The sequence below is a fragment of the Pleurodeles waltl genome, chromosome 4_2, assembly GCF_031143425.1.
Source record: "Pleurodeles waltl isolate 20211129_DDA chromosome 4_2, aPleWal1.hap1.20221129, whole genome shotgun sequence".
NCBI lineage: Eukaryota > Metazoa > Chordata > Amphibia > Caudata > Salamandridae > Pleurodeles > Pleurodeles waltl.
Window position 1 is genome coordinate 146,676,455 of NC_090443.1, and position 26,509 is coordinate 146,702,963.

At 46.0% G+C, this 26,509-nt stretch overlaps 1 long non-coding RNA gene across 1 annotated transcript in view; it reads left to right on the plus strand.

Annotated features, from left to right (window-relative positions):
• Positions 1-8,711: 8,711 nt before the first annotated feature.
• Positions 8,712-26,509, plus strand: part of LOC138294102 (uncharacterized) — a 30,044-nt gene continuing 12,246 nt past the window's right edge. The window contains exon 1 of the long non-coding RNA XR_011203186.1: positions 8,712-8,858. This is a non-coding gene — a long non-coding RNA (uncharacterized lncRNA). The remainder of the gene's footprint in view (positions 8,859-26,509) is intronic.

Genomic DNA, 26,509 nt, shown 5'->3' on the forward strand with positions numbered 1-26,509 from the left:
AAAGAATTGGGTCGGGCTGATTAGGGGTATTTTGTGTGATAATTGTAGATTATTAAGATTATGCCCCACAAGTCTTTGATAGAAGAATCCCAAGGGTAATAAAGAGATTCCTTGATGAGTGGCCTGCCTAGACCCGAATTCGCGGATGATTCTATCCGCTAAGTCTTGGGATTTAAATGAAAGAACCAGACAGTCTCCTTCCAATACTTTTTGACTGCATCCTATCCACTTAACTCTTCTAACCATTTTTATATCATCAAAGAGGAGCCCCACCATTCTAAAGCCCAAGCGTGTTCCTATCCAATTGAGAGACTTATTCCTCAAAGCTGTCCATGATTCCCGTTGTTGGTCAGCTACAGGTGGAACATTAGCCAGGACCACTACATATGGAGTTGCCTCCAGAGGGAGGTGTAAAAGGTCGCTTGGCATATATAGAGGCTTCAAGGGTCTTATTCCTCTGTGTTGATCCCCTCCTGAGTTTATCTGGGCCCGATTTATCCTACCCATAGGTAGAATATTATTCACTGTCTTTGGTAGTGTATGGCTAGTAGTTAGTACTGGTGGTAATGATTGTAAATTAGTCAGAGACTTTGAGGTAGAGTGTAATTCATCTATCCTGTCTTACGTGACAGGTTGTATATTACTTGCAGACTTTGAGATCAACAATGGTGTGCTAGAGTCTTTCTTCATAGAGTATAAGTCCTCAGGTTGTAGCCACTTCATGATTTCTAGGCCTGCCTCAAGGTTACTCTCTACCACTTATAAGCGCTATACAAGAGAGTCCAGTGAAGCCCCAATTGATGATTTCAAAGTATTTAATAATTCATAGAGGTTTACAAGAAGAGTTTGAGTCGTGTCTACTGAATTACTTGAGGTTTTCCTTTGAGGTGGTTTCTTGCTGTTTACCAAGAGTAATTACTGGGTCTTTCTTTAATAATTTTTTGGGGATATTATCTACCGTCCCTACCACCGGTTTCCTTGGACGTTTAGCTACAGGTGAAAGATCATCCGTGGTGTAGATTAAATCTGAGGTATTTTGGATACATCCGTTTGTGTGCCTTACTTCCGTATTCAAACCCCCACGTTCACAATGGAGGAATCATCATGAATCCCAATGTTCTTTGGTGATTGAATAGTATGTTCTTTAGGTGTCAACAGTTTTTCTTCTACATTGGCGATTTGTTTATCTATCACCCCCATTGCCCCTGAAATGTATTTTAATATAGATGTACTGTCTTTTAAATTTGGAGGGTGGTTCAATGTTGAATGCCTTCTTTTACCCATACTTTGTATAATATCAAACTTACTTCCTATGTAGGAGTAAGACTGAGAAAGGAATACAGATTAGGTTGGCTTACCAACCCCCACAGATCCTCATGTAGTTATACCCAAAACCAGCACTGCCCCAGTTATATAGCTTAGTCACAAAGTTTGAGTACACAATCACAATCAATGGTCGTTAATTACAAGCTTACTCAAAAAGTGAGGTAATATGTCGTATAAAGATAACAAAACATTCTCACTTGTATGTCCAATGTTCCATCAGCGGCCACTTCACCTCCAGGTTTTTCCTTCATTCTTGGAGGGGTGGCCCAACTCGGCCTGTTGAGACCCCCCGGGGCGTTGTGGTGCACATTGTAGTGCCAGCGGTGTCAGCCAAAACCCCCTGGCATGCAAAGTACTCCTAGAGTGCTCCTGGGACTTGAAGTCCCACCAGGAGTCAAGGCGAGGAAGAACCGTAATGTTTTCAGTACACCATCGCCTAACCCAGGGTGACTGAGGCTCCTCTTTCTCCCCCTGATCCTCCTTCAGTCAGCGTTGTTATGTAGGTCTATCCCGGGGCCCCCAAAGGAAAAATTAAAGGGGGGGAGCCCAGCCTCTTCCTGGCGATGACGGGCAAAGGACGGGCCCGTCTTGGCCCGGGCACCACCCGCGTGCGTCCCGCGAGGCGGGAGCGCGTTCGGGAGTTTAAAGGGCTCTTCTCTGCCCCCAGCAGCCACAAACAGCAAACCATTGAGACTTGCGAGGCAGGAGCACGTTTGGTAGTTTAAAGGGCTCTTCTCCGCCCCTAGCAGCCACAAACAGCAAACCAGCGCGTCCCCGGTTTTTGTATATTATTATAAACAATAAATAAAATGAAATCTCAGATTTGACCCCCCCATAAGACTAAATTGGTGCATACCCTTACAGGTGCTAAAATACAGATCCTGCACAAATGTGTATAACAGTGAACATATTCATCCAGTTGGAACTTTGCAATGGGTAGAAAATTATCTTGATAAAATTCAACGATGCAGCATTTCAACACTCCAATGATATTTCTCAAGCAAGATTTAGAACTGAAAGGGATAAGTACACTGCTCTCAATAGAATATATTTATCACAGAAGGTGCTTCTCCTCCCCGAAAAATAATACACAGTTGTGAAATGCTGCAAATGAGTAAGATATTCTTCAGGCTGTGGCTTAGTTCCTCAATTTAAATCAGGAGAACACATTTTTTTGTCCAGTCAAGCACTTCCTGTGTGGCACTGCAGTATGCGCAAATGAATCCATGCTTTCATTATTGTGAAACATCCTGATTTATCCAAACTTAGACACATGGGTATGAATTCAAGTTGGTGAAGGTACCTGTCTGTCAGCAAAAATATCTGTATGTTGTGTGTTTAATCAAAGATGTATACTGGCACCTTGCTTGTTTGGATTTCAGACACCAGACATTTCAGACAATTTAGATGTAGTGATCCCATCTGCATTTAATCTTAAGGTCAGAAGATAAATTACTTAAACTATGTGGCTGTTACCCTCACCCTCAATTTGAAGCTAGTGGCCTTAAGGCTTCCTAAAATCAATTAAATGAATATAATCAAGATAACAAATGATCAGTAAAGTTAGCCAAAAGCAAAAGTATGCTAATGGAATCTAGATCCCACATGGGTAAATATTATTTAAACAGTGGAAGAATCAGACATTGCATATAGTAAAATTGCCCCAGTAATAATTGTTACTTCTAGAATAAAATTGAATGTGTATTTGTGAGCAATCAACTCGAAAATGTTTCAACTTCAAAAGTAATTTTGAAATTTCTATGAAAACTTGTCTTTGTCATAATATTGTGCCAACATTGAATGCTTCCCGACCTCAGCCAATCACCATTATGTTGTACATTTCAGTGGTAAAGAAAGATTTACTAAATAAACATTCTATTATCTTGGAACAATGTTTGGAATAAGCCAAGTAAGGTCCATCCATACCATGTTGGATCCGTGTTTCACCAGAGCTGCTGTTTTTAGCATTATCTACATATTAGCCATCACTCAAGTAGATGATACCCTACCACCGCTAAAATGCTTTTTGGAATAAAGTAGAATTTTCTGAATTGAATGTTTGAATGGCTCTAGGTTAAGGGTGACTTCAGTGTGATACCACCTGACAACTGTTAAATCTTATTCACTGAAAATCTACAATTTCAAGATCTTTAATCCTTAGGGAAAATATGTGCTGTCTATGAACACTGTATTTAGTTATTCAAAAATACAATTTCAGATTCTTGCTACTCCTAGTAATGAGATTTAGAGGATAGGGTCAGCAACATTGTAAAAACAGTATAGTTATAGCCTTTGCCATAACAGCAGGAGAGATTAACACAAATTTATCTGGTTAGTCAAGAAGTCTGTAAACAGTATCGGAGAACAATATTTTACAACTATAGCATAAGAACAACTAAATGAACTGTGCCATTCTAAATAGGGGGCCATAATAATATTTTCTATGAATGTGTGACGAAATGTACTCGAATTGCATGCAGTTTGATTTATGAATTTAGCACTGGTCCTCCTCAAATGCCAAACTGCTATATCCTGCAACCGCCTCCATACATCAAATGGTGGCTAAAGATTTATATACATGGGCATTGGCTGATGCACACTCTCTAACTTACCTTCTATACAACATTCTCGGGATCCAGCTAGCACAATATGGGTAAGGTGACCAGATTTTGAGAAGTAAAAACCGGGGCCGACCAGATATAAAAATAAGACTAAAGCATTTAGCCTTACTTTTGCAGCATCTTGGTGTTATGCGCGCTAGAATCCTCGTGGTTCTGTGAACAGGAAGTACATAATGAATGGGGAGGTGTTAAGGTGAGGTTAACAGAAAGTATGATGTAATGCACAGTGCGTTAGTGTATACCGAGGAATAAACTAAAATTTGATCGCAGCTCCCATGTCGCATAATTCATATGCATCCTCCACAGCTGGGGAAAGCAACTTTCATGTCTGGCCTGTCCCAATTTTTGCGAGGGGAGGGGTGTGTGTGTGTGTCTGTCTGTTTGTGTGTATATATATCCTCCATAGTTAGGTATACACTATCCTTAAGTAATTTCTCTGTTTCTTTCAGATAGTGCTGGGGGAAGTCAGCTGCATGCTCTCAGCAGAGGGGGTGACAAAATGAGGAGGAGGGCAGGGGGTCTCAGGTTAAAGGTCTTGTCCTAGCTAATATTAGTAAATCCCTTCCCTTGACTCCGCTCGGTCTCTCCTCTCTCTGCTAGGAGCAAGTTGCCAACTTCCCAAGTCCCTGTCTAAAAGAAACTTAGAAATTACTAAACAATAGTATACTTTACAGTTGTCTTTTGTAGGCGGACTTGACCTTTGACCCCAAAACCAGGATATGTTTTTGAAATTAAGGAAAGCGTTGGGACACCGGGACAGTCCTCTGAAAACCGGGAGTGCTGGGGAAATCTGGGACGTCTGGTCACCCTAAATGGGACACATTTGACAAAACTGAGAGTGAAGACGAATAAATTACCTCCTTGAAGATAGTGGCAGAAAAGGTTCACCGTTCCTTGTCCTCATGCTCAGAGTTCCGTCCCCTCCCCAAACACCAATATGCCAAGGGGGTGTAACGGGGCAGCCAGGAGCGGGAGCCCCCTGGCCACCCCAGCGATCTGGGCTCCCTACCCCCGAAGCTGGTGTGTACATCCGCAGGTTGGTTCAGGACTTCAGGATCCTACCTCTGGTGTTATCCCAGGGCCCCAGCCTTGGGGACCCCTCTGTTGGTTATGGTGACTTTAGTGCTTCCTCTCCCGCCACGAGGGCGACCAAGGGACCAAAGGTCCTCCGCCCTCCCCAACCACAAACAACCTGCGAGAGAAGGACCAAATGGCTGCAATAAATTGATCCCTTCCCGCATCAGATAAATGTACCATCTCTCTGTGGAACATATCTGGAACTTTTAGAAGTTTATTCGGAATGTTCCATAAGTGGCCAGGGCCCGGGGCACAGTCTTGAAATTTCAGCATTGAGCCTCCGAACAGACACATTGATTTTCCTTGATTTGATGTTTGGACCCCAGTTGCGGTGAGGTACCATATGCGACCATGCGATGCCCACGTTCCGGAACTCTTTGGATAACTTGGTGATTTCTGCAAAAATAGTTTCCCTGAGTGCTTTGCATCCCGTTCGCACCAAGTCATTGCCACCAATAGGTGTAATAATGAGATCCGGGAACTTCAGTACCTTGCACCTCCTTGCCATTTCCACGAGTTGCTGGAGCTGCGTGATTCCTGGTCCACCAACCCCACACCAGCGAAAAGCCACATCCTGAATCGCCGCCGGCTTAGGCCTACGGAGCAGTTGCAACCTGTAGGCCACCCGCCGGACAACAGAATGTCCTAAGACCCAAACCACGTGAGACGGCATTGAACTGAAACGAAAGAAAATTGTATGAGTAACCAACACACATTTCACAAACCATGAGTGAGGGAACACCAATCATTACAATTCAGGTCTAATGTAGCGCCTATAGCAATTGGATGACCATCTCCTGATGGACTTTACATCTGCTACTGACATCCCTGCGCCAGCCGCTAAGGTAGCCGCCCCAATCCTTAAAGAATGTGAGGAGTACCCGAGTGTCCACCCCTCCGGCCCCAAGAGTCACCTTCAAGACTGCCAAAAATTGGTACTGCGATAAGCATTCCCCATTTGTGTGTAGAAAAAGGGCAGATGACCCAGAGGATGGGCGGGTCAACAAGTACGATCCCAAGCGACTCGCCGGGCATAACGGAGTCCCTGGCTCCGCTCTAAGTTCAATGTGTGAGCCCTTTCTCAATTGATCTGTCTTGGACTTTTGCAACTGTATTGTCACCAACCCCGGTATGATTCATACATCAGCCCACTGAAGGCCTCCTGAGTGGTCACCTTTGGAAGATCCCATTAATTTGCTAACGCGAAAAGCACCATGGAAAGCTGTAGTAAATACTGCGGTGAATAACGCCGCCTCAAAAGGAGTAGAACACACATTGGGGATGCTGTCCAAGAGCCTCCCTAATAAGAGAGAAGTTATGGGGCGCCTAGTGTCCTTTTTTGGGCCCTCTAGTCGAGCCCAACCAGCCACAGCCCTCTTAATGACAAAGGTGGTCAAATGGGACTCCTGATTCTGTAGTCTCACATAGAAACGAATAGCGGACAGGTGAGCCTTTGCGCATGAAACTGGTTTGCCCCTTTCTTTCAAATAACTTAGAAAACCACAAATGGCCTGTGTAGAAAACAACTCTGTAATTTGTTTTGAATTCAGAAAATGTCTGTATTGCTGGAATGATTTCTCATATGCCCCCCTTGTGCGGGTTGCTAGGGATGCTGCTACTAAAGAGGGGTGGGGGGGCGGGGCTCCAATCTTCCACAGATATGCTGGGAACTCCGTCATCTTCTCCGCTACCTGCGGGTGGAACCTCAGAAAATCCTGCATCAATGAGCGAGATAGAGCATCTTTTTTTTCATTTTTTTTTTTTTTGACTGCCACACACGAAAAGCCCGAGCCTTTTGGGGGGGGGGGGAGGAGAGGGGAGCTTAAATAGCCACCCTCCCTCCTAGTGTGCGGTGGCCAGATCCGGAAGCAACGCAGTCCCCGCAAACTCCTCAGCATCACTTCCGCACTCACACCTCATGAGGTGTGAGGGCGGAAGTACCCCTGGCCAGCCCGACACACAAATAGTGCTGGAGGTTTGGGCCACGGCGGCCCTGAGCACTAAGGGGCCACGCTCCCCTCATTTTGGGGGAGCGCTTTAGCATAGGAGGTTGCCAAGACTTCGACCGTTACTTGACTAATTTTGTAACCATACGGAGTATACCAGTGTTGTCTTATGAGAAAAGCCCACCATTCGCTATCTGAGGTTGTTTGCTCTGGCCTCTAAGTACCTTTGAAGCTTAGGGTGTTGGACATGAATGTGGCCATCACAGTTATTTACTGTTTTGGACATTGTCACTTGCACGGTATGCACACGCTGTCTTAATACTACTGCAGCACCTGCGTGTACCTGCGGTCGAATGTGTATGTAAGAAAACTAATAGAGACATTTTTTTTTAAAGAGGCGGTGTGTGTGTGTTATTTTTAGACTGATGGATTATTACATTTTCATTATGTGTTTGGAAAAGATGCGTTTTGTTTCCAGTTTTTCTTGGTTTACCACCAAGGTTTTATTTTCTTGATCCTTGGTGAAACATTATGCTGGTTTTAAATAACAGTGTAATAAATTGGTACGACCAAAGTACAACCCTATGACGTCGATTGCAAGGGCATTAAAAGAAGTAGAACACTGGTTCACACCTCATTCTGTGATGGCACCAGTGGTGGATGTGGCATCGGAATCCTGAGCATACGCACAACGTGCCAGGACGTACTAAGGCTCTTGATGACATCAGCAGCCAGGCACAGTTCGAGTCGGCGAAAGTAGACAATCCTGGTAGACCAACAGGAGGAGTCCAGACAATGTCCAGGCAAACACTGCTCCACTCTTGAGTTTGCTACACAATTTGGTCCTCTTTTTTGTCAAATTCCGATTTAGTTTCATATGGGTGCTCTATAATAAAATGTACATTTAAAAAAAAAAATACATTTGTGTGAGGTATTTCCCACCCTCTCCTCCACCGCTGACTTTATCCTAACTGCTTATGTAAGCACGGGTAGATTTCTAGGCCTCATTTACTAGATATCGGTGTCCAGATGGATCAGAGAGTTAAAGCTCATTGCTGACAGCTAACTAATCAAGTTCAAATTCCTGCAAAGCCAACGCTGTCTTCCACCCTTTACAGGTCGGACAGCAGAGTCCGGTAAAAGTGTGTACTAGTAACACTTGTCCTATACACTGCCTAGAAATGGAACAAGTGCGGGTAAGGGCGACATTAAACCGGCTACGATTTTAGTAGGATCTACCTTATGTTTAAGTGACGTCTCTGGACGTCACTAAAAACATCTAGGCCTGCACTTGAAGAGATGTCCACGCGCCATCACGGGAATGGCCTGGTGTGGGGATGGAGGTGTGTGGCAATGCTTTTAGAAGATCTGGAAAGGGCGCGCGTTTTTCTCTTAAAGACCCCTTTTATTAATAATGTTAATAGTGTTTGTGGCTGCTTTAGAGTCACTGTAGGCCACGCAACTGGGGGCTTGCATTTTTCCTCCGTTGTAAGACAGACAAGGCTTAGGGACGTGTCTCTCGTTCACTGCACGCGTGTGCCTGCCCGGGCTCAGTGACGGACATAAAGCAGATTCGTGACCGGCCCTCCGGCTCTGCACGTGAAGGTTCAAACGAGAACCCTTTAAAGTCTGAAACCACAAGGAAGAGGGAAGGGCCCATAAACTTGGGGATAAAGTTCCCCCTTTAAAAATCAGAATTACCTCCGGGAAAATGTAAAGAGACTGGACGGAGGGGCGGTGAGTGGCATCGTCTCAGGCAGAGATCTGCTGCCCACGCCTTCGCAGTCTGCGTGGGCAGAAGATGGGGCCGGATTCGAACTCGCAGCCCCTCGCTGGTCAAAGAGATCGGGAAGAGAGAGGCGCCAAGGGACGCAAAGGCCCGAGCAAGGTATTTACATTAAAGAAACAGCAGGCTGCCAAACTATCAGAGATCTCGCTCCATCTGTCCCCTTTCACCTCTGGCAGTGCTTCACGTCAGTCCGTCTCGTCTGCCTGTATATTAACCTCCCTGCCACCCACCTCAATCTAACCCTGCTATTTATCCACATCCAAGAGGCGCGTCAGTCAGTCCGTCTGCCAGTTTATTTACCTCCCTGCCACCCACCTCATATCGTAATCCTATTTATTATACCTTCGGAGCTGCACGCCAGTTAGTCCGTCTGCATGTGTTATATAAGCTCCAAGTCACCCACCTCAGTGTACCTGCTATTTATTCCCGTCAGAGCTCCGTGTCAGTCAGTCCGTCCGTCTACTTGTGTTATACACACCTCCCTGTCACCAACCTCAGAGTGTACCTACGCTAGCATTTATCTCCGTCAGTGGTGCGTCAGTCAGTCCGTCCATCTGTCTGCTGTGTCAGCGTCCCTGTCAGTGTGTGCCTCTGCCGAAGCTCCACGTCAGCCTGTCCGCCTGCCTCCCTTGCACCCACCCCGGGGTGTACCTGTCGGGGTGCCAACAGTCAGACTGCGCTGGGTTCGCCCACACATCTCTAAGGGGGCCTGGCCGCACTGTGCGCATCTGTCCACACTACAGGCGACTAGCTCTAAGGTGCAGTGGGTCTGTCTAACCGCAGCCGTGCTGTAACTCTCCGTCTAAGCAGTGTATTTCCATACTGCGAATCTCCCTTCAGTATAAGCACATCTACACTTTATACATACTTTTATGAAATGCTTAACGGCGCTTTATGCCTTTATTTTATGTCTGGGTATAATTCATGTTCGTTCTACTCTGGACGGATGCATTTATTCTATGTGTAGCCGAGAAGTTGGTGTACACACTATATCAAGCAATAGAAAATTTTTAGTTGTGCTGTATATAAATACTTTTTAGGCACACTGTAGGTCCACAGCGTAGGTGTAGCGTAAGTCTAGCCAATAAGTTAGTGTACATATGTATATAGCTATTTTAAGATTAGCTATATTGTACGTCTATACGCCATGTCGAGCTGTATGTTTTTACGTCTTAACTATAAAAAGTGACTGCTTTGCATGCATTTTTATAACAAACTACTCTGTATATCTAGCTATGGGGTATCCATAGCTGCAACATCCATACATTTATTTACTATATAGTTATGGCTATTAACGTAGATCGAAAATGCACGCCTGGGTCTAGTGCGTGCCTGGCTATGCTATGTACAACAATGTCTTGTTGTACTTTGTCTATAGTGTTCTCTTACTATGTAGTGCATGTTTAACAATAGGATATGTAACGCTTTGCTACAGATTAGTTAATATATGCCGAGCTACTTAATATTTGCATATCACTTATAAACTGAGAATATTGTATGTACGGCCTCCAGTATATTCCCAGATGGGGCGCACGTCTCGCTTTGTGGTATGTATACGCTTACTGGAACGTCATCTACACAGCAGAGTGTGGCACGCTCGCCATTGAGCCTTCTCGTGGTCTTTGATGGCACCGAGACGTCAGTCTCCCATTCTACCCTGGAAGACTCCTCCTGTCCTACCACCCCGCGTTCTTCTGTGTCTCGGTGAAGCGCTCAGAAGCCGCTTGCATGCGGCTCGCAGCACCAAAGAAGCCATCAATAAATACGCCCGTCGCTTCTATATGTGCCGGGGTCACGCCGTTCTCTGCCTTCACTAAACTGACGGGCACATGATAAAGATATTTCTTGGGGGGGGGGGGGGGGGAGAGAGAGGGGGAGCCCTCATATCGAAGCGCATAGAAAAAATAGAAAATATCACCCACACCGACGGGATTGTTTTTAAATCTCGTAACCTATAGTAGTGTACCAGAATTAAAATCAACGAACTAGACTCATAAGGATGCATAATTATATATGTGTGCTTTTGTCAATGGCAATTCTATGTGTGTGTGTAAATCCATACAAAATGAGAAAATAAAACAAAAGAAAGGTCATAATAAGAATCACGATTAGTAATAGTAATAATTTCACACCGGCTATTTTTCCTTAACAAAAGAACATGTCTCGCGTGTCCTTATACTATGCAGCGCTTAATGTTCTCGTGTATGCGTGGACGTCTTAACACATTCAAGAGTGTGTGGGCACAGAAACTGACATATTAACATATATATATATATATATATAAAAGGAATATAATGTAACAAAATAATTTCGCAAATTATATACAAAAAAAATCACAAATTGCTAGATAATGAAAATCAGAAATAGCCGTATCTAATACCGTTACTTAGGAGATAAAGGGACAAAGTTGTACACCCGGACGCTAAGTATGTTTTTTTGTTAAGGAATATAGCAATTGTATTTTTTTTCCTGTTACTAACCACCATTCTTATTAGGGCTCCTTTATGGTCTTATTTCATCCGTTTATTATTTTTTGGTAAATGTATTTGTATGGTCGTTTAATTGTATATTCACAAATCATGTTTGCTACAACTCCGAACTATTAATTCAGTCTGGAAGAGCCCATCGTAATTACGGCCTAAAACGTGTTGCAAAGTTGAATGTTACGTAAAGGAGGCCATTGTAAATTATTTTTAAATTAGAGTGAATTTTTTAAACGGGCTTTGTGTTACCTCCCTCTCAGTGTACCACCTTCTGCACAGACCCACACAGATAGATAAACATATACAGCTTTTTCAAAGGGTATTTAATTCACAAATATTCTAACCGCACCTCGTGTCGAATATGCGGAACTATTGTGAGATGAAGAGGTCTTTGGACTTATTGGGCACACTTGAAAATGTTATCGTATTGTAAACGCGGCGAACACGGGCTAGTAATGCACTGAAAAGCCTACCTGTTTTGGCTCATTCATTCATTTATTCAAGGTAATAAAACCCTTTTAGTATCTCCTACCCGATGCAGGGATACAGAAGGGCCTCGCACAGTTGCGCCGTGCTTCAGCACATTCTGTATCGCTTTATATCCCATCCATTCCCGGGTGCGCCGATGCCCTGCGTTTTATCTCGGTCCCTTCAGTCCCTTTTTCTGCCTACTCTAATTGTGTTCAGAAAATATTACCATAACATTGAGCGCATTGGCAATTGTATACACTTAAAAAAAAAACAGTTTGGATTAGTTTCCATTTGAACGTTTCATTTTTCAAGCAAACAAGCAATATTTTCATCACAGGCCGGGTCCTCCCCTATTCGCCCACCCTACCTGGCTGAGGAGGTTACAAGGGACGGGGTTGCGAAGGAAGTCAGGGTTATCTATGGGAGCGTATGTGTTCACACACATTATTCGTGCTCATCAGCACGGACACCAAAATATTGTGAGATTCCCCCACATCCTCATCGTTCCTTTGGACCACGCTGCACCAACTCCCACAGTTGATGTGTGAGAGGGAAGCATGCAGTATACTGGAATGCGGAGGACATTTTGTGGACATACGAGAACCCGCGCGTGTGTATGTGAACTGCGTCTAAGGATGAGATTATTTTAAATATAACTTGATTTTAGATAGGGTTTATTACCCCCACTTCAACCGTTTCTAAGGGCTGTAAAGATCACGCGTTACAAGTAGCCGATGTAATGGTTTGAGTTGACACCTACATTTGAATAACACGATTTCTCCTGCAGTTCCAAATTAGTGCCTGTTCCCGAACCATTTTAATATGGTACGTCTGACGTCACAATGATGTTCTGCCCTATCACAGAAATCTGATGTTAAAATACTATTTATACTTAAATCTCGATCCACTAGTTTGCATGAAGGTTTAAACGATGCATATCTTGAAATGGTTGTGATGTGAGACGATATATGTACGTCAAAACAGTGTCTAGGCACGTTAATATACAGTATTTCTTGCACAATTAACAGACTTCAGAAAAACCATAAGGCCTGACTTGGGCGACCTGGTGCAATTCTTTTTTTAAATATCTTATTGCAAGTATACACCACAAAGAAAAAAAAAAGAAAACCGGTCTCTATCTAAACACGGTGGCTGTATGTGTGCAGTAAAAATTATAAACCTAAAAAAATATCCAATAATATATTTTAAATGTAATGGCATGGTGCAGATTTACATTTTTTTCAGTTTTATATAGCGCGAACCGCGACCGAAGGTATTAGAACGCTTTACAGGAGCACCAGCTTCGTCACACAAGGACACATTCATTTTCGGTTAGCATGGGGAGATTAAATGATGATGTTGAACTAACTCTGAGATTCGAAAGTGGTTCCCTAGCTCCAACGTCGGAAGCTCTGGCCGTTATGCCACATTTATGACATATATAGAACCCCTTTTTAATTTCACAGCAACCTGTAATTGTTATAGATGCCGAGAAGGAGTACTATCGATTTTGAATTACTATAACTGGCGACATAGTTTAATATAGTTTAAAAACACACGGATGACTAAAAAAAATAAAAACTCACAATGGAAATAAAATACATTGACAAAATAAAGAACTGACTCAGAGCCCCGGCACTGAAGTGCTTCTGTTTTTAGTGGGGGCAGGCGAAACTTGTGTAAATTTGAAGCAGAATCATGCAGAATAATCTAAAAATTCAGTGAGATTTTGCTTGAATTAAGCAAGAAGAGTAATTCTGCATTTAGTGCTATTTCTTAGCCTCCTCACCTCCAAAATGGACGCGAGAATGCATTTTCAACTATGAAATATCAGTAAATGCAGTGCTTTAAATGGGCCGGTACTCTCCGGTACTGAGTACCGGCACTTTTTTATTTTGAGAGGGAGAGTACCTGCATATCTCAAGAAAAACGTAATACTTTTAATTGGAGAGTACCGGTACTTCTCAGAAACAAGCAGGTACTCTGATGGAGAGTACCTGCACTTCTATTTTTCCATTTAAAGCACTGAGTAAATGCAACAGAACACACATAGCGATTGCAAACGGCAATGCGCTAACTACATGTGCTTCTGGGGTACATTTTACCCCAACTTACAACTGACATTTAGCAATATTTTCTTAATACAAAATGGATGCAAGGATGTATTTTGAGCTAAGAAACAGTGCTAAATGCAGTAGAATGGAAATAGCAAACACGAGGGGCTGCATACGTTCAAAAAGAGTGCTCTCGTTAGGATTTTTCCCCCAAAAAAACTGATAACTAAACAATGAGGAGTAATAACATCATTACCAGTAGTTTTGCATCAAAGAGCAACCCAGAATTACCAAAGTTACTCCGGCGTAATTTAAATTTTGCCCCGGCCTTGTTTTTACAAATAGAAACAAAAATTGCACAGGCAACCTTTTTGTTCCTCTTTAAGCTGTTAAGTCTTATATACAAACACAATGTATGGCAAAAAGGGCTATCTTTGCATTTATCATTTTATTATTTTTTGTTGCAATATATCCATAAACTTGTCAACTATTTTCCCCAAATTATCATATTAGTTTTATACAGGTCTTCAAGAAATAATTATTCAACCTAAAAGCCAATCCTACATCCACATCACAAACCATTCACATCTCCATCCGCATCTTAAGATAGCTTCTTATATCAATCTTGGACATTTCATCATTTCATGCTATACCTAAATACTTTTCAGTATCCATTTGTATCTACATTGTTTTGCTTCTCAAAAGTTCTTATAATCGGGATTCAAATTATATTCAGAAATCTTTGTGGCTTGATTTGGATATCTTCTTTTTACATAACAAATTACACACTATTATGGCCAGAGGTTAAAAATGTAGAACTCCTGTGGCTTAAATTTGATATCTCCAACACATGTTTCAACATGCAATGCCTTATCCAGGAATGCCACATGTTCAACACCACATTCTGCTTCCAGAGACCACAAACAGAGGGTACGCAAAACCAGACGTTATGAAAGAATGGAACTACTTGAACATGATATCAGGGGTTTAGGGAGTGCCTAACTGGAGTACTGAAAGATTTTTCTTATCCAGTCAACTCCATTCCTCTTGGAGTTCTTTATATAAAAAAAAAAAAAAATCCTCTGTAATTGATCGTTGGTAATACTATAACCATTTTATGCACTCCATTTTACGCAGCTTCCCTGGTACAAGAACCTCAGTTTGTCGAATCCGACCGTCAGTGTTCCCAAACCTTCACACATGCCACAAAGATTTCTGAAAATAATCTGTATCCCAATTATAAGGGCCTTTGAGATGCAAAACAATGTAGATACAAATGGATATTGAAAAGTGTTTAGGTGAAAGATGAAATGATGAAAATACTAAGACCAAGATTGATATAAGAAATTGTCTTAAGATGCACATGAAGATGTGAATAGGTTGTAACATGGGAGAGGATGTGGCGCAGCTATCAGAGTGATTGCCTCGGGTGCCTCAGGAGCCAGAGATATAGATTCGATCACTGGTGCAACGTCCTGTGATTCTGGGTAAATCAATTAATCTCCCCGTGTCCGTGACAGCGCATTGAGACCCTTACGGATGATAAGCCGCGCTATCTAAATCTACATTACATTACACAAAGCATGAGATGTGGATGTATGAGTGGCTTTTAGGTTGAATATTTATGTTTTCCTTGAAGACCAGTATAAAATTAAGGTAATGATTTTGGAAAAATAGTTGACAATCTTATGGATATATTACAAAGCAAAATAATAAAAGGATGAATGCAAATAAAGGATAACCATCTGCATCATACATTGGTGTTTGTATATGAGACTTAATAGCTAAAAAAGCAGGAAGAGGAAGGTTGCCAAGGTCCTAGGAACCTTATTTAAAGCGAGGGGGAGCATGTTCTTGAACCATGGCCTAGTGGACAAATAAATCACAAGCACAGTCTCCACACAACTTACACATTTCCAATGACATCATCTGGTCCAATTGTTAATTGTGTTCTTTTTAGGGTCGAGCCTGCGTTGCATGCGCTCGCGCATGCATATCGCAGCGAGACGCTTTAGTATTTAGAAAAGGGCTCGGAGCACTGTCAACTTCACGTCAGTGTTTTTTATTGGTTCGTGGGCTTGCCTAATAAAATCTGCTTGCTTTCATTAGTCGGAGGCACGCATAGGTCATGCCTTTTCCGGTGGTTAGCCCTCCTCTAGTGCAGCGACCAAGTACAGAAAACATGCGAGGCTCGCTGTTTTCCATCGGGCTCGTGGACTTCTTTTTCTCTAATTTACGAGCGCGATCTCGCTTGGCAGAGTCGAGCGCTTTACATAGTTAATTTCACTTTTTCGGGTTATGTACATAAATGCACTTTTGCCCGATAGGTGAAAAGTCGGGTTAGGAGTTTACAATGCGATCAGCTCTAACATGAGCAAACTCGAGACCCGTTGCATTGTAAATGCTTGTTTAACATGTATGGACATGTGTATTCACTTGGGAGTCTGTAATTGCAATGCAACACTGAAGGGTAAACAGGAAATCATACCATGGTTGCCATTTTGGAAGGCCTATATCATCAATATCTCTGAATCAACTTTATTGTTGAATGGGTTTCGGGTTTAATTTTGATTCACACCCCACCACTTACAAGTGTGGCATCTCCACTGCCCTAATAAGTGTTAATTTCTTCAGGCATCCATGCACGATTGTCCTGTAATGCAACAGAGAGCAGCTGATACCATAATCGAGGCCTTACCCTACATATGGCATGATGCAAAAAATAGGTATGGGCAAAGTAGAGACTTTTTGTAACCTTTTAAAAATTCTACGGGAAAACTCGCTCTCATAAGAAACATTTTCACTTTAGGACGTCACTTCAAAAAACGTTAGTGTTGTGACAGTTTATGTAGGACAAATCTGATGGAAGCATTTCAGGTATGCTCTAAATGAGGTTAACAAATATTTTCAGCCTAAACAGGGAGTAAGAGCAGTTAACATCACAATTAAGCAACATTTAGTTTACAGTATGACCAATTTGGCCACACAATGGAAACCCAAATCGGAAATAAAGTTTAAGGGTTTTATTATAGCCTTAGAACCCGCTGTAGCGGGCTCTACCGGCTATTAAAGGCCCGCTCCCCGCGGTAAATGCCCGAGCCGAAGGCGAGGGCATTTAACAAGGGAGAGGGACTTTAATAGCCGGTAGAGCCCGCTACGGCGGGTTCTAAGGCTATTAGAACATTCTGCCACTCAGGGCAGAATGTTCTATTAAAAAAAAAAATGTTCACGGAGCCCGAGGGGATTAAAATCCCCTCGGGCTCCGTAAGGCTTTGTTCACAGCTGTTGCTGTGAACAAAGCGAACATTGGAATGTTGGCGCTGCGGGCTTTTACCTGCCAGTAAAAGCCCGCAGCACTCCATTGTTTTCAATGGAGCCCCCAGCATTCCAATGTTCTAATACAAATTAATAGGTTAATGTAAACAATTCTAAAGAACAAGCTATAGAGGAACAGTAACACCACTGGGTGTCCAAACCCCTGGAAAAAACAGTCTAATTAGAATTAGACAAACTAAACACTCAATAACTGCTGTACAAAACAGCAATAATAATACTTGATACTCAGTAAATAAGCTTTGTCGAATCCAGCTAAGCATCAGTGCAAACTGAACTCATCTAAATAGCCAACTAAAACAATAGAAATCCCTCAAAGACAACAATTCACTAATTGACATGCTGGGCGACAAGACATGGGGATGAAAGTAAAAAGGAAATAAAGGACAAAAAGAAATTAGAAACATTTTATCTGGTGCAAAATGAAGTTAACCCGTGTTGGCAAAAAGTAACTAAAAAGGGAAGGTGTCAGCATCTCAGAAGCTCAGTCAAGAGTCTTCTCATAGATCAAAGAAAATCTAAGTCCTCTCAGCAAGTATTGGGAAAATGCAAGGCAAGGGCAAAGAGGCCAGTACCTCCCATAGTCCAAGTAAACTCTCCTACCCCAGCTAACTGAAAACAATCAAAGTACAAAGAGAATGATGGGGGGTGTAGTCTGGCCACAAGTGAAGATGGCTGCCTGCTAATAGTGCTCCGGCGTCATTGGGCACCCGGGAGCAGCAGTGGAGCCTAAGGAGCTGCGGGGAGCCCAACCCTTCTCCCTCTACTCACCCTGAGTCTGCAGTGGGGCTCCAATGCAAGAAGAGAGCCCCGTGTGATGCCACAGGGTCTCTCATACACGCCGCAGCAGGAGAACTGGGGTCAGGCCTAAAGGCGCAAGGAAAGCCTCAGCCTCAATTAATCCTGCAACCATGAGACCGGTAACAGGCTCACGCAGGGAGCTCTCAGATCTGCCTCTCTGCGGCCCCCACAAGCTATGGCTTCCATGCGCACTGCTCCCCCACCACGATGACCACCAGGGAGGGCCCTTGAAGCCCCACTCTCTCTCATCAATTGTAGGGCCACACTCAGACTGGCCTAACAAAAAACACACACAACCCCCAAGCCCAGCCTGGGCTCACTTCTATCTGACAGCGCATTATGAATAGGCAGGGACCTTGAACCTATCTCTTGAACCTGGGGCCCCTCCACCCCCTTTAGGGGCCCTGGTCTCCTCCAGCCAACAGCCTGCCAGGTCTCTATGCACCTCCAGAGCTATCATGATGGACATGCGCCTGGCTCCCCCAAACCAACTGTGGTTCTTCCCTGCAGGACATGCCACAGCTGGTCCCCCCTTCTGAGCAGGGTGCACATTGTCCGGCGGGCCCCTTACTCTGCATTCTGAGGACTGGTCACAGAAGAGAGGTGAGCTCTGGACTTGCCCATCCCCTCAAACAAGAGGGGTGATCATTGCCTGCTCTGACCCTCTGTGCCACATGGTGGACCCTGAGGCAGTCTCCCCCATGCCGCAAGCAGATCCACAAATGGTGACCTCCAGCCGTAACCCGTAGTAAATGAACCTCTTGGGACTGCCGCTCCTCACTTGGCTACTGCCCCAGGGACTATTGAAGATAACAGTTAGGGTTACCGCATCTCACTCGGCCCCACACCTTGCTGACTGCCTGCATCCACACTTGGGAAGAAGGAGCAACCATGAGAAAAGGTACCAGGATTACAGGCTCTACTGGGTGCCCTCCACCCCCAACTCCAAGACTTGCGGTCCTCTGGCCCGACTTTCTTTGTGACTATGCATCTCCAGCCCACCTCTCTGTGAGCCAATGCTACTGGAGTGAATCCTGTGAGAGGATCACCCCAAACCCATCTCAGGAATACAGAGGTAGGACCTGGGATCTAGACTCTGTGCCGCAATCCAAATAACGTTATTCGGACACTCATGAGCACCTGCTGGGCTGCTATTTCTTGCTGACTATTGGCACAGGGGGTGCAACCCTTCTTTCTGTGCCCTGGGAAGCCCCATCACCCAAACCTCATTTCCCCCACCTCTAAGGGCCCGGATCCTTATTATCTTCAGGAACTTCACTCGGCGATGCCTGCTGGCAAGCCCCTGGAGAGCCCACCCACAAGCTGCCCTCCTAGAGGCCATCGCCCAACAACGCATCATGACCTCTCCACAAGTGCTAACTGACACAGGCCCCACAGAACTTTCTAAATGCCCGCACCAAGATACCATGATGGAGCGTATTCTGGAGGAGATCACCGCCGCTGGCCGCAGGCTGAAGGGCATGGACTCCAAAATCTCAGGCCCTGCTGCAGAGTCTAGAGCCGTCCAAACTGACAAAGTTGGTTTCCAGGAATGAGTGTTGTGGATGGAGCACTGACTCGCAGCCGTAGAGGACGGGCTTGACACCATTCCAGATAGAGATCAGGAACTGTTGTACTTCCGAAACAAGCTTACAGACCTAGAGGACAGAAGCCGTAGAGACTATGTCCGCTTTTACGGATTTCCAGAATACGCGGAAGGCACAGATATCAGGACCTTCTTGAAGGAGCTCCTCCCCACCCTTACTGGCATTACGTTCCTCACCCTCCAGGGTTCTAGCGGGTCCCCCACAAAAAGGCTCATTGGGAAGGGCACACCCTGTATTAGCATGCTTCCTCTGCACTAACAAGTACGACAACTGCCGACTGCTGCCCCCACCCACTGCCCGTATGTCTGAGGGACATGAGATTCAGGTAGCTGCTGACTTTTCATGTGAAAAAGAGGGGAAAGCATTCCCGGCCCTCCGACCCCAACTGCAGAAATCAGACATCAAATTTGGATTTGAACCTGCTTGCATGTGGATAACAAAAGACGGCAGGTCAAGAGACTTGTTTGACCTGGATGCCTCTTCCTGGAAGGCCTACTCCCCTGGGTGCGACGGCTGCCCCCTCTCTACAGAAACACCCTCTCCTCCTATCACCTCAGGAGACAGCGGGAGCTCCAGTGGGAACCAAAAGCAGAGTAGGGTCATGGATCCCCAGACCTTTGGATGGCAAGGATATGCCTCTCCAAGCGGTGGCAGCCCTCATTTTGGACTAGGCCAGAGACAAATCCAGGTCCCCACCGAAACCCTCTCCCCCAGAGGGCTGAGACGTGACTTTGCATATTGGACTCCGACCCCCTGTACCAGCTGCAGGCTATGAAGACCTCTGGTATCTACGCGGCAAAGGAATAAGTATATCCTTTTCACCTATATAACTGCTGTTACTGCTATTTACATACTTAGGCCCTCATTCTGACCTTGGCGGTCTTTTCGCAAGACCGCCGAGTTACCGCCGCGGTGAAGACCGCCGACCGTGGCGGTATGCCGCTGTGCGCATTCTGACCGCTGGGAGCGTTCCGCCGGAAAACCGCCAGCAGCCACACTGGCGGTCGGCGGGAAAGTGGAGACTGGTCAACCTCCACCGCCACGCCAGCAGAACACCGCCCACAGAATTACGACCCACATTTCTGTGTGGCGGTCTTCTGTTGGCGGTCTTCTGTTGGCGGTCACCTCCCCATGGCTCCCGTCGCCTCCCGGAGGACCAACGCACAAGGTAAGTTGACCGTCCGTGAGGGGAGGGGGTGGAGGGGTGTTGTGTGATGTGGGCGTGCATGGGGGTGTGCGTGTGAGTGTGTAGAGGGGGTGTGTGAGTGCGTGTATGCGGGCGGGGGGTGCTGCTGTGTCTATGGGTAATGTGTGCTGTTCGGCAGGTGCGCATGTCTGCATGTATGTGTGCGGGTATGTGTCCCCGTTGTGTATGTGTGTGTGTAGGGGGTGTGTATATGTGCATGTTGGGGGTGTGTGCATGTCGGGGTGCATGTATGTGCATGTCGGGGTGGGGGTGGGGAGGGGGTTCGTACCACCTCTGGGGGGTGGCAGGGGGGTGGAGGGTGTGGGGGGAGGACTCGGGTGGGTAGTGGGGGGTGGGGGAGACCCCTATCAGTGCCAGGGAAGGAATTCCCTGGCCCCGATAGTGCCTACCGCCATGGTTCGCACGGCGGTTCCCGCCCGCAAGAAACCGCGGCGGTATGCAGGGTCATAATACCCTTGGCGGTCTTGGGACGACCGCCGGGCCGGAGTGCGCAAACTCCAGCCCGGCGGTCATGACCGCCGTGGCGGTCGGAGTGGAGAAGTGGCGGTCGGTCGCGGCGGGGACCGCCGCGGTCAGAATGCCATTTTTAATACCGCCGGTCTGTTCGCGGTCCGACCGCCGTCTCTCCGCCGACCGCCAGGGTCAGAATGAGGGACTTAGTTCTCTTGTCTCCTACTTAGGCGTGACTACCAATTGCCATGCCTTTGGGTAATGTCACATATGACTGAATCTCTATGTGCCATTGTACTGATGCAGGGCTTAGCGTCCCACACAGCCTTACCCATTGCAGTCACCACTGCCACGCATAGGGCTGTTTGATTACGACAAGTTACCATATTCTATGTTTACAAGCTTCCCAGCTTTGATATTATAAATAGGTATGTAACAGTATGTCTTTGCATTGTTAGCTGGCCTGTTGCCCTTCATTATTACGTTTTCTCAAAGCCGTGTTGCTCCAGTGAGGAACAGATTATTGCACAATGGTCTTACTAGTCCATGTTGGCTGCCGCAAAGGCTGACCTGTCCCAGTAGCTTTCCCATTACCATTTCTTCTCCCCCTTCTCTCCTCCTCCACGACCCCATAGAAGGAGACCGACCTACTCCTCGGCCACCCAGTCACCGCTCCCACAACCCTCCCACTTTGCGACATGTAAACATCATGGCCTACCCAAACTCAGCAATGGTTTGCTGCACTGCTAACGCTCGCCTCCCCGCCACATATATTCATACCTAATCTATACACTCTGGAATGACCCCTGGACTCCTGAGGGCCCTTCCCCGGGAGTAGGTCCTTGATGCCCCTTTGGTACCCCCTCCCCAAAGCTTCGCTGGCAACCTGCTTCATCACTGTCCATTCCCTCTGCTTGTCAATCCCGGGGAGCATACCGTGCGCTGGATGCACAAGTTTAGACCTGCAGTTAATAGTTTTCAGACTACGCTGAGGTTTTCCTTCTGGCTCAGTGCCGATTAACTGTTATCCTACCTTCTCTTATTTTTATCCCTTCACTTTTCTTGTCCCTTTTTTTTTTTTTTTTTAAATTTTATTCCCCTGTCACTTCCTGCAGCAGACATCTCCCTCTTCCCTGCAACCAAGGGGTCTCTACCAAACCATTCCTTCCCCGGTCCTCCCCTTTTCATCTCTCCCTCTTACATTGGTTACCCTTGCCTCACGGTCCCCTTCATTTTTTTCTTGAAACCCATGACACACGTCCCCACTGTTCGCTCCCTCAACTGCCCTGATGTCCACACTGGACTCAACATCCTCCTCTTCCCTACGTGCCAACTCCTGGAATGTCAACTGCCTAACTCACTACATTAAATTGAAGAAAGTACTGTCCTACCTGCAATCTAAGCGTGTAGATGTGGCCTTATTGCAGGAAACCCACCTCTCCCACCTGGAGCCTGAGAAACTACATTGAGACTGGGTGGGGCAAGTGCAACATAGCAGCTGTCCAATGACACCAGCAGTAGGACCCGGACCGTCCTGGAAGTGCGGCGTCGCAATCCTTTTGCACAGTTGCTTGCCACTCACTGTCCTTCAGACCTGGTCTGACCAAATGGTCACTATGTCCTTGCCAAAATTAAACTAGGCAAACAACTATAGTGCGTTGCTTCTATGTGCACTCCCACAGGACCCAAACGTCTTTTCTTTCTCCAACTTAACTGCCTCTTGACAAGAGACCGGAGCTTCCCATTACCTCGTCAGGGGAGACTGTAACCTGGCTTGTGGTGCAGTGCTAGACCGCACTGGCCCTCTGAATATTGGCAATATTGGAAATAATGCTGATAGGGACCTCCTAGAGGATTTCTTATCGGATCATGGCCAGGTGGACCATTGGCATTCCTTCCAGGAAGGCCGGGAATACACCTTGTCACCGGTCCACAGCACAATCTAGGTTAGACTACTTCCTGATCTCCCATTGGACAGTAATCCTCATCAGAGTATACTGGATCATGGAGGATGCACTTTCAGACCACTCCCCCGTCCTACTGGCTCGTGACCTAGGACTTACTAAGTTGTGACGTAAACCATGGTGCCTGAACATCTCAAGATACCGCACACCTCAAGGCAAAGTCCAATTACCTTCCCACGTTTCTACCTACCTGGATAACAAGGATTCGCTTTCCTCCCAATGGGTCCTGTGGGTTTCCGCAAAAGTGACCACCTTCATACAGTACATGAGACACAGCCCTCATCATGCCCAGAATTCTTTCTCAACAGAAGGACTAGAGGGTGAGAGAGTGGCTCTCACCCAGCAATATACTGAGGCCCCCTCCCCTCCGGACCGCCATCGTCTCGAACAGGCCTGAATGGATCTAAACGCCCTTTACACCTCAAATGCAAAACATTCCCTCCAACGGCTTAAGAGTCATCATTACAAGCAGGGAGAGAAGGCAGGCCGTCTCTTGGTGACCCAGCTGCGGCAACAGGAGGCAGGGCTAGCCATTCTATGAATCCAGGCTGACTACAGCGCTATCCTCACCTTCCCACAAGATACTGTCTGCAAGTTTGTGGCCTTCTACTGGACCCTCAACACACCGGAGACTGAAGAGGACCACTCCCGCCTGGCCATCTTTCTTGATAGTGTACACATCCCCAGCCTCAATGAAAACGGCAGGAATCTACTTGTGGGAGAAATAAGCAAATTGGAAATAGTGCATACCATCTCTAGGCTTCCCTACTATAAGGCCACAGGGGAAGACAGATTCCCTGCAAAATTCTAGAAATGGGCCAGCGAGGATGTAGATAATTCCCTATATGAGGCCTTTCGTGAGACATTACGCACAGGCTCCTTGGGTACCATCTCTAATAAAGCAACAATATCAGTCCTACTGACGGAAGGGGAGGACCCCCTACTCTTTAGGAGCTATAGACCCATCTTGCAGCTCAATGAGGATATTAAGATCCTGGCAGGAGTTCCAGTGACCGCTTCTGGAAGGTGATCCCATCCCTCATACACCACACGCAAGTGGGGTTTGTACCCAGTCGTTCATCCAGGAACCACCCCCTCACCCTTGCACACACCTTATGGTCAGCCAGGGACTTGCAGGATGAAATCCTTGCTCTTTTCCTAGATGCTGAGAAGGCATTAAACAGGTACAAATGGTGCTACCTTTTTGAGTTCCTGCAATGCTTTGGCCTGGGAGATGGCTTTATAGCCAAAATTCACTGGCTTTATGATTTGCCTATGGCCTAGGTGAACTGTGAAGGCTTCCTGTCAGACCCGTTCCCAATACTGCGAGGGACCCGACAAGGTAGCCCACTGTCGCTGCTGCTGTTCCTTTAGGCTATGGAACAGTTGGCGACTTCCATCCGACACTCGCTGCTAATTTTAGGTGTTCCCATACAAGGTTGCAAATCCATGATCTATCTATAAGCAGATGATGTTCTACACACCTACACAGATCTTTCCAGCTCCCTCAAGGCTTTACGGGACATCCTTGCCGACTTCACAGCACTTTTGTGCTATAGAGTGAATTGGGATTAAAAGGAAGTCATTACTCTTGTCAAGCGTGACTACGTGTGCAGCTATATCTGACTTCCCAATCCGATGGAAACCATCACGTCTCAAGTACCTGGGGTTATATATCAATAAAGGCCAGGAACGCGTGCTAGCGGACAACCTCGACCTCTTTCTTGCCGGCAAGCAGCAAGATAAAAAAAATATGTCACACCGGGGCCTCTCCCTAGGGGGAGAGTGCAGGCTGTCTGCATGGTGACATTACCAAGGTACACATTTACCCTTGGCATGTTACCACCGTTGGTTCCCCTTTCCATATTATGCTCTGTGGATAAGTGCATACACTCCTTAGTTTGGGGGAAAACCCATCCCCGCCTAGATGGCACTAAACTCATGGCCCATCCCTTCTGTGGCAGAATGGGCTTGCCCTCAGTGGTGCACTATGCTTTAGCCCTCCACCTCTCTCAGCTGCCCTTCATGCTCACCAAGACATGGGAGCCACTGTTTGGATACAAACGGAATGCACACTCCTGCAGTTTTCCCAGGGCCTGAGCCTGCTCTTTAGTAATGGGGGTTCAACGTTGCATCCTGTCAACCCGATGGTACAAGCAATGATGAAATCATGGTAGGGAGCTCATCCAATTGGAGTAGACCCCCACCTCGATGAACATGCGCGACTTTGGGGCAATGCCAGACTGCAGATCGCCGAAGAGATGCAGGACTGGGAAGGTTGATGCTCAGCAAGCACTACACATCTGGACCCCATCCTAGAAAACAGCACATTTAAGCCCTTCGCATTGCTCCCTGAGGACTTCAGTACCCCACCGCAACAATCCTTGAGGTATCTACAGCTCAAACACTGTCTAAATCATTGCATGGGAGTGTGCCCTTAGGTTCTCCAGTCCTCTCCTGTGGTTTCTTACCTTAGGGCATAAGGCCACTTCCACAGAGTGATGTCGGGCTTTTATAGTCTACTAAACCACCAGCTATTTTTTCTACCTCTTTCAACCAATCTTCACACTAAATGGCAGATAAGGTTACAGGTGGACTATGAAGCGGAGGATTGGGTCGACTTATTGAAACACTTGACCCCGGACGGATGCCTGGATGAAATTACGCCTCTTTTAAACCCCACACGATTGGCATTGGATGACTGTGAAACTGAGGGCGGCAAGCCTACTACCTCATACGAATTGTTGGCGCTGCACCATGGCCATTGTGACCTATTGCACATCTTCTGTGACTGTCCTTCCATTCAGCCTCATAGGGATGCAGTGGGGAATATGCTAAGTGAAACCTTGCCGATCGTGAACCACCCGCCCCCTGATCATCTTCGACGACACAGCGGGGTCCCCAGCAGCACCCCAGACTTACCCCGCCCTCAGAACCGCCTTCTCCCCACCACACTCGCTACAGCCAAGATATGCATACTCAGATACTGGTACTCCATCACACACCCTCTCATGATGAATGGCTACGGAAATGTACCAGACGGCCTCTCAGATCAAATTATCTAAAACCTGCATGAGAGGACTGAGGCCTTCTTTCCTTCAAACCTGGGCCTTCTTCCTGGATGACAATGTGTCCCAACCCTAGATCACCCCTTCATCTATCCATTCATTTATCCTTTCTGATTCATTTGATTGCCATACATAACAAGTTCCCACCATCGCCCTTATTTTACTCATATTTTTATTGAATCTCCCTCCAACAACAATGCTACATCACTAAGGCCCCTTCAGGGACTTCAGTTCCAGTTTATGCTTTTGATCTAATCTTATTTGTACAGAACAATGTATCACAATTGCAATATGATTAATGTACCTTATGGG